General features: G+C 41.5%; 1 protein-coding gene across 4 annotated transcripts in view; it reads left to right on the top strand.

Annotated features, from left to right (window-relative positions):
* The window catches only part of znf385b (zinc finger protein 385B), a 297152-nt gene that overhangs the window by 168079 nt on the left and 112766 nt on the right, over positions 1-16307 (top strand). The gene's annotated exons all lie outside the window — the stretch shown is intronic.

The raw sequence follows: 16307 nt of genomic DNA, 5'->3' as shown, positions 1-16307 counted from the left end.
ACAGGCATTACAAGAAAATGCAACCTTCAATCCTCGGGACTGTCATCACCTCCACCATTGTGTGTTTATCCCCCAGTCCTTCACTGCCATTGTTTATCTAATATTTTGCCATCCACTTTCCCTCCATTTCTTTATATCTTCTCACTTTTATTATAAAATCTGCTTATCATCATGCTTAACTCTTCCCTTTTGAATTACCTGCTGAAATTCCCCACAACCCCTGCCACTGTGTTCGGCTGTGACTCATCTTATTTTAAATCTCCATCCACTTCTCATTCGCACTTATTCCCTGCAAGGTTGGGGGAAGACCTTAGAGGCCTCTCCCCTTCCCAACCTGCCATTACATCCTTTTCTCTTGAGGCAGCTTTATGGCTTAAAAAGTTCAATTAACTTTATTTCTTGAAAGAAACTCAAATTTAAATTAAGAATTGCAGTCTATCTGTATCTGCCTTTCTTTGTTTCACAGGTGCCAGTAAATAGAATTCTGACATCTTGGCCCAAATTTGTGCTGCTGATTTGGGCGCGTAGTGTCAGGCCTGCTGCTCCCTGAAGCAGTGCTGAGGCAGCCATGGCGGCTGCTGGATGCCGAGGCAGGCTGTTTAAAAGGCCCGCCTTGGTGCCATGGGTCTTCATCCTAGTTCTAACGAAAACAGCAAGACCCTCTAACCCTCACCCTCAAAATGTCTCACCCCCTCCACCATGCTCCATCTATGCCAACTCATGACCCAATCCACCTCCCATGGCCTCTTATAGTTCCTAAGCCAACTTAGTGCCATCTCATTCCAAACCATGCCTGCCCAGAACTCCTTGCCCTTGCACCCTCCATGCCAACTCATCCAGTATTCACCATGGACAGACCTCAGGAGCCATGCTAAGATGAAATAAAACTCAAAGTAGTTGTTACAGACTTTACTATGTAAATAGTCACTTATTAGTACAGAACTTGAATACTACTGAAAAAAGAAACATGCTGTCAAAGCTCATGATTATTGTAAGGTTCATAATACAGTAAAGAACCAAACTAAATATAGAAAGTACAATGACTGTTCCGATGAAACGGCATCTTGACCTGAAACATCAGGCAGAATTTTCTGCCTGCCGGGCAGGCGGGCCCAACCCAACCCCCGGTGGGTGGGGAGCCGAACCCCGCCAGAGAAGCACACCCTGCCGCCATTTTACGTGGGCGGGCCAATTAAGGGGGGTGGGATCTCAAAGTGAAAGTGCACCCTTTCACGCACGTGCACGAAAGAGTGCACATCTCCCTGAGACTAAGTGCTTCCACTTTGAAAAATATTAATAGAAAAAAAAAAATCCCTGACATGTCCCCCTCATGTGGCAATGCCACATGAGATGGGACATGTTCATAATTTACAGAATAACTTTATTAAAATTTTTAAAACCCTGCATGAAACCTCATCCCGCTGTTGGATAAGGTTTCATGTTTTCTCTATTTGCCGCTGGGACTCCTGGCCGACCCACCAACCTTAAGTTTGGACGGGCAGGTCCTTTAATTGTTTAAATGATCCTGTCAATGGCCTCAATTGGCCATTGACAGGTCGGCTGGCCCACAACTGATTTTTCTGCGGGCTCGCCTTCCTGAAAATTTAAATGGGGCGGGATGACATTGGGGGTTCCACCCAACATCATCCCGTGTCATTTTACGCATCGGCGAGCGGGCCCCACCCCGATTGCCGACGGCAAAATTATGCCCATTAACTCTGCTTCTCTCCAGAGTGTGACATCACAGGGAAAGGGATAAGCGATTGGTAGGTGAATACTTTGCTCGTTTATCTTAAACTCGCATAACGTATTAGTAATTGGAAGGTTTGCTACCAATTAGTTTTTTTTTTAATAAATTAACAAAAATTAATTAATTAACACGCAATAAAGATGGCAGGGGAGGTGATGTGTTGCGACTACAGAACATCGGGGTCAGTGATCCAGGGAAAACATCTGCAGTGAGGGTCTGTAGCTTGAGGAGCTTTGATTCAGAGTCATTGAGCTAGGGGCCAAGCCGCAGACATCTGTGGTCCATCAGGGAAAGGGAAAGTTACTTGGACACTTTGTATTAGAAAGCAGTTATACCCCTCAGGATAGGGTCTTCTGATTTGGTCAGGGACAGGAGGGTGTGAGTCAAGTGAGGCAGGTATGGGGACCCAGAAGGTAGAAGTGGAGGAGCCTCAGCCTTTGCAATTGTCCAACAGGTTTGCAGTATTTACAGCCTGTATGGATGAGAGCAATGGCTGCAGGTTGGATGAGTAAACTGACCATGTCGCCATGGTACAGGAAGCCATTAAAGTGGGTGGGGGTAGTTAAAAAGGAATTTAAAGATAGCTGGGGACAGTATAGTCAGGGGGATAGACAGTTCTCTGCAGCTGAGAGCATGAGTCCAGATGGCCGTGTTGCCAGCCTGGTGCCAGGGTTCAGGACATTTGCTCTGGGCTGGAGATGAACTTGCAGTAGGAGGATCCAGTGGTCATGGTCCACATAGGTACCAATAACATGAGTAGACTAGGAAAGAGGTTCGACTGAGACCTGGGATGGGAGGACAGGTATTATCTTACAAGGTACGTTAGGCCTGTATCTATTGGAGTTTAGAGGATTGAGAGGTGATCCTATTGAAACATAAGAACCTGAGGGGACTTCACAGGGTGGATGTTGAAAGAATGTTTTGCAAGAATATCAAATCTCAAAGGGGAACAACAATTTATACTGCATGAGTAGAGGGTGCTGATTGGTTGGTAGAGGTGTTTCCATGGAGAATACACCAGGGAACAGTTAACTGCCAAGCTTTTGTTTAAATTCAAACTAGGCAGGTTGATTCTGATTGATCAAGGCATTTCCATGGGAATGAACCAGGGAACAGCTGTCCCCCAAGCTTTGGTTTAGTTGAAAAAGGTGCAATGTGTGGACATGTTCCGTTCACAAAGGATTTGGTATTCTTGTGAATCTGTCTGGTTAAGAATCCTTTCTTTTCCTCATTGTAACCTGTATATCTTTAGTGCCTAGGGAGCTGCAGCTTTGAATGCCTTTCTTTCCCTCTGCACCTTTCTATAATTTGGCTGCAAACCTGCACCTTTATCTTCTTTCCTTCCCCCATAATGATTTGGTTGCCTACAGTATACACCCAGTAGTGTAATAGTTCCTCTATTATCCCTTAACCAAATAGACTCTTTTTGCCTCTCCAGTGCTGTAATGTTTTTTATGTGCTCAATACTACCACATCCATTTCCTTGTAGCCTGGAGTATTAAATTCCCAATCCACAATGAGTGTTTCGGGTCTGGAATACGCTGCCTGGAAGTGTGGTGGAAGCAGGTTCAATCAAGGCATTCAAGAGGACATTAAATGATTATTTGAATAGAAACAATATGGGGAAAAGGCAGGGCAATGGCACTAGGTCACAGTGCTCATTTGGAGAGCCGGTGCTGGCATGATGGGCCGTATGGCCTCCTTCTGTGCCATTAAGATTCTGTGAATTTGCGAATCCTCCTGTTGAGCCAGTTCTCTGTTATTGCCAATGTATCAACGTCTCATGTGGCAACTTGTTTATGCAGCACCAGTTCACCACAGTCCAAGCATTTACACACACACGTGCTCCAAAACCATCTTAGACTGCTTTGCCTGATCCCTCGCATATCTGAAGCTTTTTTTACTCTGCCATCTTCCTCTGTGAATCCTGTGTGCATCTTGCCCCTCCTCTCTTGTTTCATCCTGGTGTCCATCCCCCTACTAAATGAATTGATATCCTCTACTCCAGTACTAGTTAACATTCCTGCAAAAACATGGGTCCCAACCCCTTTGGGGTCCTTCCTGCCTCATGAATCTGAAGCCCTCCCCCTATAGCATTTCTCCAGTCATGTGTTAGGCCCTTTTCTGCTACCATTCCTATACTCATTGGTACATGGTATTGGGAATACTCCAGAGATTTCTACCTTTGAGTTCCTGATTTTTAACTTCCTTCTAAGCTCTTGAAATACAGACTGTGGGACTTCAACCTTTTCCTTTTGTATCTCATTGGTTCCTGCATAGATCATGACACCCTCTTCACCTCCTCAAAACTTTTTGCACCACCTGAATGATGTCCTTTACCCTGGTATCCAGGAGGCATTATTCCATATGGGACTCATGTCGGCAGTTGTAGAAACTCAAGATTTTTTTTGATATGTCTTCAGTTGAAGTAAATGTGAGTTTAAAAACTAACTTTGGATAGTTTGGGTAGTTGTAACTTTAAATGGTTCATTTATTTTAGTGTCAGGTGCAGGGCCAATAATGCAGAAAACTGGCCTGATTTGATCACAGCATGAATGAGCTGGTTTTGTTTGTTGGTACCCCTGTGACTAAAAATTAATTTGGTAGATGGACAAGATTGTGGACTGTGGGGAAATAAGTTATCACCTCTGTTTGACTGATCCATCAGTGGTATGTTCAAGAGAAAGCTAGTTTGTATCAATATTAAAACTACAGTAAGAAAGCCATCTCATGGTATAAAGGCGCTGCTGGGGGTACTCAGCAATAGTTTGGTTATCAGGTTTGTTTTAGTTTTTGGAGTAAACGTTTAGACTTCATTTATTTCTTCACCTTCATCCACATGCAATCACCACACTATGAAACCTACAAGATTCCCCGTCGCAGGAGAGTCCCACCATGGGCAAGGTGGTACCCCAGCCAGAAGCCCATTGGCTTGTGGTGTGACCAGAAAATCCCACCCACTGTTTCCTCCAAACTCTTGCAGGTTATGTACTGTGTAAAAATGCATTCTAAGGAAGATAGTTGACCATTTATAGGCTGAATGAATTTTTTTTTATAGTATTTATTACCATTGATATTTTTGTGTGTGATTGTCCTGGAAATAAATTTAATTTAGAATGAATGGCATCACATTTACCATCTTTGAGAGCTGCCAGGATAGGCATCTGGTGATCACTGATGCTTTATATTGTAATTAAGTGGTCACTGTTAGTTCTGCCAGACACTATCCTGCTTATCATTCCTAAGGGCCCATGTTTTAGCATGAAACAAACTTGATCTGCTTATTCATTTACCTGAATTTTCTGCAGCGACGATGATAATCTTGTTTTTGTTTAGCAGCCACTTGTGCTACCAGTTATTTAAAATACAGTTCATGAATACTAATGCTTCTCATTAATTACCACAACAGTGGTAGAATAAGATTGTCAGAACTAATGTTGGAGAAATAGCTGACCCGTCTCAAATGTTCTCCAGCTTCAATTACTGACTGGAGCAGCTAAGTGTTGGCCCCAACTCAGTGATTAGGCTTTCAAAAAGTGTATTACCTCAGGGATATATTTGAAGACCCAGCCTCCAGATGATAGGCCAGGACAGCTGTAAACAACATATAAGAATTTTAATCCAGCTTCCAGTTATCAAATAACTGGACATTCTATCCATTTATTAGTACTGATTTATTAGTCACAGGGCGATTTCCAAATTGCCAAAACATTGTTGGACAAGCAGTAGTGTATCCAAATCTGTTCATTACCACCTGAAAAGGAAAACAGTTGGTGGAAGGAATTAATATTGCTGGGAAACCTGTTAGATGTTTGCCTGAAATAAAATCTCTGCCACTGTAAGCACAAAAACTGAGGAAACTTTTGCCTTTCTACAAATATTCACACCCTCTTCAAACATTCTCTATTTAATTATCATGCCACAAGAAATTGCCCTATCTGGTAGTTGCCTGCCCAGTTTTTACAGCTTTCCAGACAGGGTTAACTGAATGTAATGTGACAGAACTGACCTTGTCTTCAAGGTGAAGTGAATTGCCACAGCATTCAAATAGTTACCAGATATTACTGTATGTACAGGAAGAATCAATATAGTGGTGAGCATAGCACAAAGCTAATCAATACTCTTTGACAGACAAGATAACATGTGAATAATAGAGAAAAAAGTGAATTTAAGCCTGCTAATAAAAAAAGTGTGATCAGGGCATTAAATTTTAATGCATTTTAGAAATGATTAAATATACATGGGGGTGTATTTTCAAGGCTCACTGCCAACTACCTGGAATGTGAGTGGGGCCTAGATGATCAGACAGGAACCCTTTGAGACTCTCACCCAATCCAGATAACATGCACTCTTTAAGAACTGACTAAAATGCTCTTGCATGAAATGTGGGAAGAGTTTCATTTCAATACTAAAGGCCAGTTAATTAGAGGGCATGATGATCGTTTAGAATGCAAATAGTACTCTAGGTTTTGCTTACCCATCATGGTAAAAATCAAAGCAATTAAACTCTAAATTTTGTAGCATCACGTCTTCATTTTTTTTAAACCTGTCGTGTTTTTTTGCAATTTTTAATTTAGTTCTTCAGAGCACAAAGGGGATTTATACAGTCAACTCCCACCATTCGTGATCCCCTGTATCACTAATTAGTTTACCTGTGCGAATGTTTTTGTATACCTGATCACGTTCATGGCCCTAAAACTCCCCTCATCCATGATTTAAATTTTTAAACTTCTCACCTAACCACATTTGTCCTGAAAGGTTAATAAACTACTGACTTCAGAGGCCATAAAAAAAATGCTGCTTGTTGTCTTTCCCACGTAGAAAGCACACTGTGCATGTGCTGTCTCCAACTGTGTGTGGTTTGCTGTGATTTGAAGCATACAGTAACTCCTGACTGGTATTTTGCAATATAGGCACAGTACGGCACTTTACGAAAAATAAACGAGTCAGAGCCAAGCAGAAAACGTCCCAGGACAGTGATGACACTTGAACAAAAAGTCATAATCTGAGATAGACTGAAGAACGGTGCAAGTGCTACCATGTTGGCCAGGGAATATTCTGTCAGTGAATCTATAATCAAGTACATTAGGCAATCTAAGAAAAAATTAAGGGTCAGTGTTAGTGTTTCTGGTAGTCGTATTGCCAGGTTAACTTTTGTGAGCAGGAGGGATCCTGCTTAGTGGAAATGGAGAAGTTACTCAACATGTGGATAGAGCACCAGCACAAAAGGAGGACCGCAGTTAATGATTCAATCATTCAAAACAAAGCACTTGGATTGTACCAGCATATAAAGAGTAGTAAAGACTACACTAGTGTCCTCAGTGATGATGAAAGTGGTGCAGAAGGTGCCTCTCCTTTGACTTCCAAAAGATTTTCAGCCAGCACAGGATTTTTTGATCACTTTAAAAAGCATTTCAGACACATAATGTGAAGTTGGTGGGGGAGGCTGCTTCAACTGACTATGCAGCTGCAGGAGTAGATTGAGGAAAGAGGCTACCAGGCAGAGCAGGCTTTCAACCTAGGCGAAACTGGCCTGTTCTGAAAGAAGATGCCAAATAGGACCTATATTTCAAAAGAAGAAAATACAAACCTGGGTTTAAAGCAGCAAAGGGCAGGTTGACACCCCTGCTATGTGCCAATGTGGCTGGCTTTAAATGTAAACCAATGCTGGTTTATAGGTAAGAAAACCCTCGAGCTTTTGAAGGGAAAAATAAATCTCATCTGCCAGTCTTTGGAAGGCTAACAACAATGCCTGGGTTACAGCAGTCATATTTGATGACTGGTTTGCCAATTGTTTTCTGCCAGAGGTCTACACTTACCTGGGAAAAGAACCTGCCTTTCAAGATCCTCCTAATCTTCGATGTGCACCTGGACATCCATAAACCCTCAGAACCATCCAGATGTTGATTTTTTTTAAATCCCCAAATATGATCACACCTATCCAGCCAATGGATCAGGGGGTCATTGCCTCGTTCAAGGCTTACTACAGCTGACGAAGTTTCAGCCAAATCCTTCATCTTCTGGAAGTAGACCCATCAACCACAGCCTGTGATTGCTGGAAGCAATTTGACATCTTCTTAGCAGTAGGCATGATGAAGTTAGAGCTTCAGCCATAAATGCCTGCTGGAAAAAAGCTTGGCCTGAGGCTGTGAATGATTTCATGGGGTTCTTCAATGTGGATACTGAAGTGATCAGGATTGTCAACTTAGTAAAACAAGTTGGAGGGGAGGGAGTTGAAGACATGGCAACAGCTGAAGTGGATGAATTACTTCAATCTCATAAGAGGAACTCTCTATGGAAGAATTGGTTGAACTGATGGGATTAAATGAGCCTAAACAGGAGCAGGAAGAAGAGCGTAAAAAGGCTCAATTCACAACCAAGATCATGGCAGATTTCATAAGGTCAGCTGAAGATTTGAAAAAACAGACGACAGACCATGATACAAGCATGGAAAGAAACATCACCTTTTGTAGAGTGATTGACACAGCTATTTCTCCTTACCAAGAACTTTACTGAATTGAAAAACAAAGAGACAAAGCAGTCAATAACATTTTTCTGTTTATCCACATCAACGTCTGCATCTGCCACGTCATCCTCTACCTCTACTGGAGGAGGTGTGGTACCTGTGCTGTACAGTGATGTACTGCAATTTATATTAGTTTTCTTGCATTGCCAAACAATTTCTGCAATAAAATGGTCTTAAATTTGCTCAAAAACAGTTTTTTTTGCCTCTTTTCCTTTCAAAATGTCAAATTTGGCGATGGCTGGAACCTATCTAATTCACTCCCATTATAAAGTATGTTCACCATTCACAATTTCATCCTTCGAGATTTTGTGGGATCAGAATCCCCGCAAATGGTGGGGCTTCACTGTATATTGAAAGAAAAAGCTCGATTTCTGCAACATCTTTGAACAACTTACAGCAATTGAAGCATTTCATAAGACAGGAAAAACTAAAGAGGGACATGTAAATGAGGTCTTACATTCCAAACTTCCTTGGGAGCTCTGGGAACAAAAATAAAAAGTGTAAGCTGTAAGATTAGTGATGGTCACTAAGCCAAATTACAATAAAAATAGAAAATGTTGGAAATACTCAGGTCTAGACCTCCCTGCAAGGGGAAGCATCATCTCAGCATCCACATTGTCAAGTCCCCTCAGAATCTTATGTTCAATAAGATCACTTCTCATTCTTCTAAACTCCAATGGGTATAATCCTAACCTGCTCAATCTTTCCTCAACACATCACCTCAAGAATCAGTTGAATGAACCTTCTCTGAATTGTTTCGAATGCGGTTATATAATTTCTAATTATGGAGACCAAAATTGCACACAGTACTCCAGTTGTAGTCTAACGAAGGCCCTGTATACAGTTGCAGCAATACTTCCCTTGCAATAAACGTAAACATTCCATTTGCCTTCATGATCATGATCTGCATGGCATCGTTTTGTGATTCAGGTCCCAGGTCACCCAGATCCCTCCATATCATAGACTTCTGCACTCACTCTCCATTCAATATACTGCTTTTCTATTCTTCCTGCCAAAAAGTGGACATGTTCACATTTTCCCACATTATGCTTCATCTGCCAATTTTTTTCCAGCTTACTTAACCTATCTAAACCCCTCTGTGGGCTCTATGTCCTCTTGACAACTTACTTTCCCACCTATCTTTGTGTCATCAGCAAATTTAGCTACCAGACATCTGGTCCCTTTGTCCAAGTCATTGGTGTAGATCATAAACAGATGAGGCCCCAGCACTGATGACTGTGGCACTCCACTAGTAACAGTTTGCCAACCCAAAAATGACCCATTTTTCCCTGCTCTTTGCTTTGTGTTAGCCAACCAATCCTGTCCTTGTAAGCCAAATTGAAGGAGGTGCAAGTGAAGCAGTGCTCCCCTACTCACCATCCAAGGCTCCAAACATTCCTTTCAGGTGAAGTAAGCTTTACTTGTACCTCCTTCAATTTGGTCTACTATACTCATTACTCCTAATCCTCTATACTGGGGAGACTAAACAGACTGGGTGACTGCTTTGCAGACAACCTTTGCTCAGTCCACAAGCATGACCCAGACCTTCCTGTCACTTGTTATTTTAATACACCGTCTTGCTCTCATGCTCACATGTCCGTCCTTGGCCTGCTGCAATGTTTCAGTGAAACCCAAGCAAACTGAAAGAACAGCACCTCATCTTCCAATTAGGCACTTTACAGCCTTCCAGACTTAACATTGAGTTCAACAACTTCAGACCATGAACCCTCTTGACCATTTGTACTTTAATCCAATTTTTAAAATATATTTCAATTTTTATTCTTATTTATTTTAATTTTTGTCATTTTTTTTTAAACCCTTACCCCCCCCCCCCCCCCACAAGGCTATTTGTCACTTGCTTTTATGTTGTTCTTTCTTGGAATGCTCACCCTTGTTCTGCTATTAACACATTCTGCCACTTTCAGCATCTTCTTTAGTCCTTACCACTACCATTAACACACCCTTTGTCTTGTATTGATGACATCTTTGTCAATCTCTCCTTAGCTCCCACCTATCCAACCTTCTATCTTGCTTCACCTGTTCCACCCCCTTTTAAATAGTATAAAATCCATCACATTTCTATTTCTCTTTAGCTCTGAAGAAGAGCCATATGGACTCAAAACATGAACTCTTGTTCCTCTCTCCACAGATGCTGCCAGACCTGCTTCATTTTTCCAGCATTTTATGTTTTTAGTTCAGGTTTCTAACATCCACAGTATTTTGCTTTCCCCTTTATCCACATTGCTTGTTTCTTCCTCAAAGAGTAATACATTAGTCAAACATGGTTTCCTTTTCACCAAACCATGTTAAACCTGCTTTATTGTATTATGATTTTCTAAATATCCTGTTATTACCTCCTTAATAATGGATTCCAGAATTTTGCCCATGACATTAGGCTAACTGGCCTATAGGGAATTTTGGAAGATCACAACCAATCTGCCTACTATCTGTGCAGCCACTTCTTTTAAGACCCTGGGGCAAAAGATAATAAGAGAAAATGGTCAGCAACCAATCAATCACTTACCTTCTTTCCTGTTACATCACATCTGAATTTTCTTTGGAATACTCAAACACACAGACTCACTCCCCCTAACTCTTCAAACTCTCATCAGATCACCCTCTATTTCTGGAAAGTAATCTGTGTTTTCTACAGATATTGGAGGTTGCACCTACATTACCAACCTTTCACACAGTCTGCTTCTCACTCCAGCATAGTCTTCTTTCTGTACACACCCTTACCCCATGCAATTTGAAAAACTGTCTACTTATACAGAGCCTCTGATGATTCACTAGCTCGTTCAGCTTCCTGCTACGGTAATTAACACCTATTGAAAGCAACTGCTTTCAGCTGGTTGACAGATAACTGCCACTGCCATTAGTTCCATGTTTAACCAGCCATTTACTGGACTTGGAGTTTAAAAGTTCAATGTCAGAGCCTCGCTCTTAATATTAATTTAGACTTGAGAAAACTTACCAGAACTTACCACACAAACCAAATTCCCAACTACGCAGTTGGTCTACATCTCACTCTGTCATAGACTCCTCTCTGTGCATCTCCTGATATATGATTTACCACATGCCACACTTCCCAAAGTAGAAAGGATACTGGCAAAGATGCTATTTGTCCTCCTCTCCTACTTTCTTCATTTGTGCATTGTGATACTACCATCTCAGGTTCACTGCCAGTATTTCTGTCTTGTGCAAAGCTGTGCCGGTGCTTGCAAACAATGGTGTTAGAGTTTTTTTTTACATTCATTTAGGGGATGTGGACTTCGCTGGCTAGGTCAGCATTTATTGCCCATCCCTAAGTGCCCTAGAGAAGGTGGTGGTGAGCTGCCTTCTTGAACCGCTGCAGTTCGTATGGTGTAGGTACACCCACAGTGATGTTAGGAAGGGAGTTCCAGGATTTTGACCCAGCAACAGTGAAGGAACAGTGATATATTTCCAAGTCAGGATGGTGAGTGGCTTGCAGGGAACTTCCAGGTGGTGGTGTTCCCATCTATCTGCTGCCCTCATCCTTCTAGATGGTAGTGGTCATGAGTTTGGAAGGTGCTGTCTAAGGAGTCTTGATGAGTTTCTGCAGTGTATCTTGTCGATGGTACACACTGCTGCTGCTGTGCATCGGTGGTGTGAGTGTGTGTGGATGGAGTGCCACTCAAGTAGGTTGCTTTGTACTGGTTGATGTCAAGCTTCTTGTATGTTGTTGGAGCTGCACTCATTGAGGCAAGTGGGGAGTTTGCCATCACACACCTGACTTTTGCTTTGTAGATGGTGACAGGCTTTGGGGAGTCAGGAGGTGAGTTACTCACCACAGGATTCCTAGCCTCTGACTTGCTCTTGTAGCCACAGAATTTATATGGCTATTCCAGTCACAAGGTGTATGAGGTGTATTGTCCTGGACCACTATTGGTTATGACAAGTTAATCTTTTAGGCCAATGGTGACAGAAAAGGAACGGTGTAACGCCAAGGTACACCTTCATACAAAGCTTTCATTGCAATATGGTGTTGTGGCCATATGTATGTCTGTTTGCAGGAGTAAGTAAGAAAGGAATAAGACATAATAACAAGGCCAATACTCACCCTTAGCTTGTAGGAGGCCTAAGGCTCACCTTCCCCTACTCCCATAGCCTATCCCATGTAATAGTAAGTGACTATACATCATGTAGCTACGATGACTTAGAATGATTTGAAAAAAAACTATTTTCCACTGAGTCAAGAGTTTATGGGTTCAAGCCCCATAATGAACCTGAGGATATAATCTGGGCCAGCACTTCAATGCACACTTGACGCATGCTGCATTGTTGGAAGTGCTGCATCTGAGATGAAAAGTCCCATTTGAATGATGAGATGGGCACAAAAGATCATTCTTTTGAAGAAGAGAAAAAAAATTATTGCTACTTGGCCAACATTCATCCTTCAATGAACAATATCTCGATCAGATTAATTGTTCATTCATCTCAATGCCATGCCCAAATCGACTACCAGGGTTTCCTACAACAGTGACTGTATTTCAATAAGTAATTCACTGGCTGTGAAATGCTTTGGGATGCAGCAGCACATTTCACCAGCTTCAAGAGTGGGGTTTGGAGGTCTTCGTTCCCACGTACGCTTGTAAAAAATGTATTCGTTCATGGGATGTGGGTATCGCTAGCTAGACTAGTATTTATTGGCCACACCTAACTGCACATGAGAAAGTGGTGGTGGTCAGCTGCCTTCTTGAACCGTTGTTGTAGGTTCCTGCTGTTGTAGTGCCTGCTGCCATGTTTATTTTGCCATTCATATGATTTTATTTGCCCCATTTAGCCTTTGGGGAGGCTGGAAAAGTCTTTCATAGTTTCGATAGCATTCAAAAAAACTGAAAAAAAAGTTTGCAGGTGTGGCCATTTTATTTTAATTAGCCACATCCCTTTAAATTCTGTCACATGGACCATTTCTTCTGACCCCCTGGTTGAGCTCACACCAGGAAGCCCAGTCCAGCTGATGCCTTTACTTGCTCATCAAATGAGGGATGACCCTACATGTTACAGCAGGGGTCAGGGCTTGGCCTAAATAGCCAAGTGGTTATGGTACTGAGTTTGTAACCCCAAGATCGAGAGTTCAAATCTCACAATGGCAAACTATGAAACAATGTAACTTCATCTGAAACAGATGGAAATGGGTTTGTACTCGAAAGAGTTACTAACCTTGCTGCCTATTAACATTTGCCCTTTTTGAGGTCTTGTGGAGTCCGTGGACCATGTATACATAGGGTGTTGTAGACTGCACTCCCTTTTTAGTTATTTGAAAAACCTTTTATTGATGTTTTGTTTGCACTTCAGCCCCACGCTCCTGATCTATGGGCACCCGGTGCGGAAGGGGGTCGCGAAGGAGGAGGACCTCCTCGTGAACCTGCTCCTGGGCCTGGCCAAGTTGGCCATTAACAGGTCCAGGCAGCGGGCGATCGACGGGGGAGTCCCGCCCGATTGTTTGTCCCTCTTCCGTGGCTACGTTCGCTGCCGGATGTCCCTGGAGAAGGAGCACGCGGTGTCTGCTGGCACTCTCGAGGCCTTCCGTGCTCGGTGGGCACCGCGGGGACTGGGGTGTTTTGTTGACCCCTTTAATCACATTTTGATTTAAAGTTTGTAAGTTTCCTTTAAACTTTGTTCTTGGTTTTACAGCTGACCTGAATTAGGGGCTGTGCCTGATTTATCCCAATTTTGTTGATTTGGTTTTCATTTAAAAGATTATCAAGAGATCAAGAGTTCAAATCTCAATGGCAAAAACTATGAAACAATGTAACTTCATCTGAATAGGAACAGATGGAAATGGGTTTGTACTCGAAAGAGTTACAGCAGGGGTCAGCCCTTTCCAAATCAGCTGAGTGTCATACCTTACAGCTTCATGCATTTACGGCCAATCAGAAAATTCTTGCAATGCATTGCTATCATCTTATAGCTAACATTCTGCTTATTTGTTTGGCACTGACTAAAGGATTAATCAAGGGCTGTAGTGTATGCTTCTGGTATTTAATTAACAGAGAGCTTTATCAGAGGTGGGCAACGTTAAGTGTTTTTTAACCTCAGTGCCATGGACTGCTCATATATCGCTATTTTTTTCTTAATCTCTTTCTATGTTTTATATGAATTCTACCTTCAAAACTCACCAAGAAGCTATCCTAATATAGAGTTAAATATAACTGAAAAGCTCATTTACCTTAACAACGTGTTATCTAACTTTCACAAGGACAGGATGCCATGTATCTTGTGAAATAGTGTATTTTCTTCATTGGTCCATTCATCCAAATACTTTATTCGTTGGATAATAATTTAATTTAACTTGCTAATCTGTATTAGCAATTACATTTGGTTTCATTGGGTTCTCAGTGTATCAGTGTGGCCCTTATATATGTGCTTCCTTTCCTCTGTGAGCAGTATTACATGACAGCTTCTGACATTGTTAAAGTTTATTAAATGTTAATGTTGTATCTTTTTGCAACCTAATCTTAGTCTGACTTTATCCATCCCTTGATTGTTTATAAAGCAGCATTGCCTTTTCCATGGCAATTGTTTTTCGCTCAGTCTCAAGAGACTCAATACACTGTTGTGTTTGTATGAATTGTCCTTGTACAGCTCTTCATTGTTGTAATTGAGACTTGTGTGCATAGCCTCTTCTAAAAAAGCTGCACTAGCCTGAAGTTAATGCTTTAGATTGTTACCCAGTTTGTATCTGAGAATCAGTATGTGCTCACTTGTTAGCTCTGCAGCACAGTTTTTCCATTATTCCCATGCACAACTACGGGTACTTTGTCACAGAACTATAATAATTCTCATAATATTATTGTGATGTATTGTGAGGTAGATTACTAGTAGGGTTTTGTGTGTGTGTGTGTGTGTGTGTGTGTGTGTGTGTGTGTGTGTGTGTGTGTGTGTGTGTGTGTGTGTGTGTGTGTGTGTGTGTACTTTGACTCATCAGACGAAGCTAGGTTTGAAATGCTAAATACGTAAACATGGCTGAAGTTTTAGAATGTCAGGTAAGGAGAATTTGCATTTTTAGATAAATCAGCGTAGTTTGAATTTTAAGGAGATGGTAGGATGTTACACCTACCCAGAAAAGCTAGGCCAAGCAGTGTGTTTATTTTTCCCAAACGTTACTGACAACATTAGCACCATGAAATGATTTATGTTATGAGAAAGGTAAAGTTCCAAAGGCATATGGGAACAATGGGATTTACATTAAAATGATGAAACATGTATAAAGGATTGAGGCTATGTGTCAGGGAAGGCTTTTTAAGGTCCACCAGAAGTGTGAAAAACCTCCAGTATTTGTGGATCAAGCCTGCTGTCTACAGAAACTGAAGTGAGGAAAAGCCATTTTGAATTCTACTGTCCAGAGTATTGTCTTGACTTGCCTGGATCTGTTTAAATCTTTTTTTTTGCCATTGTCTTAACAGGGGTGTAACTGGAAGCCAGATTAATTAGGGATTTTAGGAGTTATTATAGTAGTAATTTGTAGACCTTTGTATGTGCTTGAAATCTTTTCTTTTGTTAATAAATGTTTAATTTAGCTTAGTAAAAAATCTCAAGGTTTGGTGTTCTGGTTACTACTGAATTCAGGGCATGCATCTCGAAATAAATACAAATTCCAAAACCATTGTGATAGCGGGATCAAGTTTCCCTCATGGATTCAATCTGCCTGGCACACATCATCTGTGGCGTCATAATACACTTAAACTACTCCTATTTGGCATTTCATTCTACTTTTCCTTATGCAGTATGCTCCACGTGTTCAATAATTAATTTCCAAGTGTAAAGGAGAAAAACAAGCATTCTCATGTGACAGTGTTGCTTGTCAGTGGTGGCAGCAGTGGATTTTCCATGCTTCTCTACACAGATTTTTCGTGAATAACCTTGCCTCAAAGACACGACATGCACAGCTTTATAATACAATATAAGCAAAATTCCCACTGAACAAAGCACTGACATTTCAGGCTATACTAGTGAGCAGCTACTGTAGATGATGTTTGATCTGTCATAGTGTTTATTTGTACAGTC

The sequence above is a fragment of the Carcharodon carcharias genome, chromosome 12 (assembly GCF_017639515.1).
Source record: "Carcharodon carcharias isolate sCarCar2 chromosome 12, sCarCar2.pri, whole genome shotgun sequence".
NCBI lineage: Eukaryota > Metazoa > Chordata > Chondrichthyes > Lamniformes > Lamnidae > Carcharodon > Carcharodon carcharias.
The sequence above is the reverse complement of the archived record's forward strand: the minus strand, read 5'-3'. Positions and strand labels throughout refer to the sequence as shown.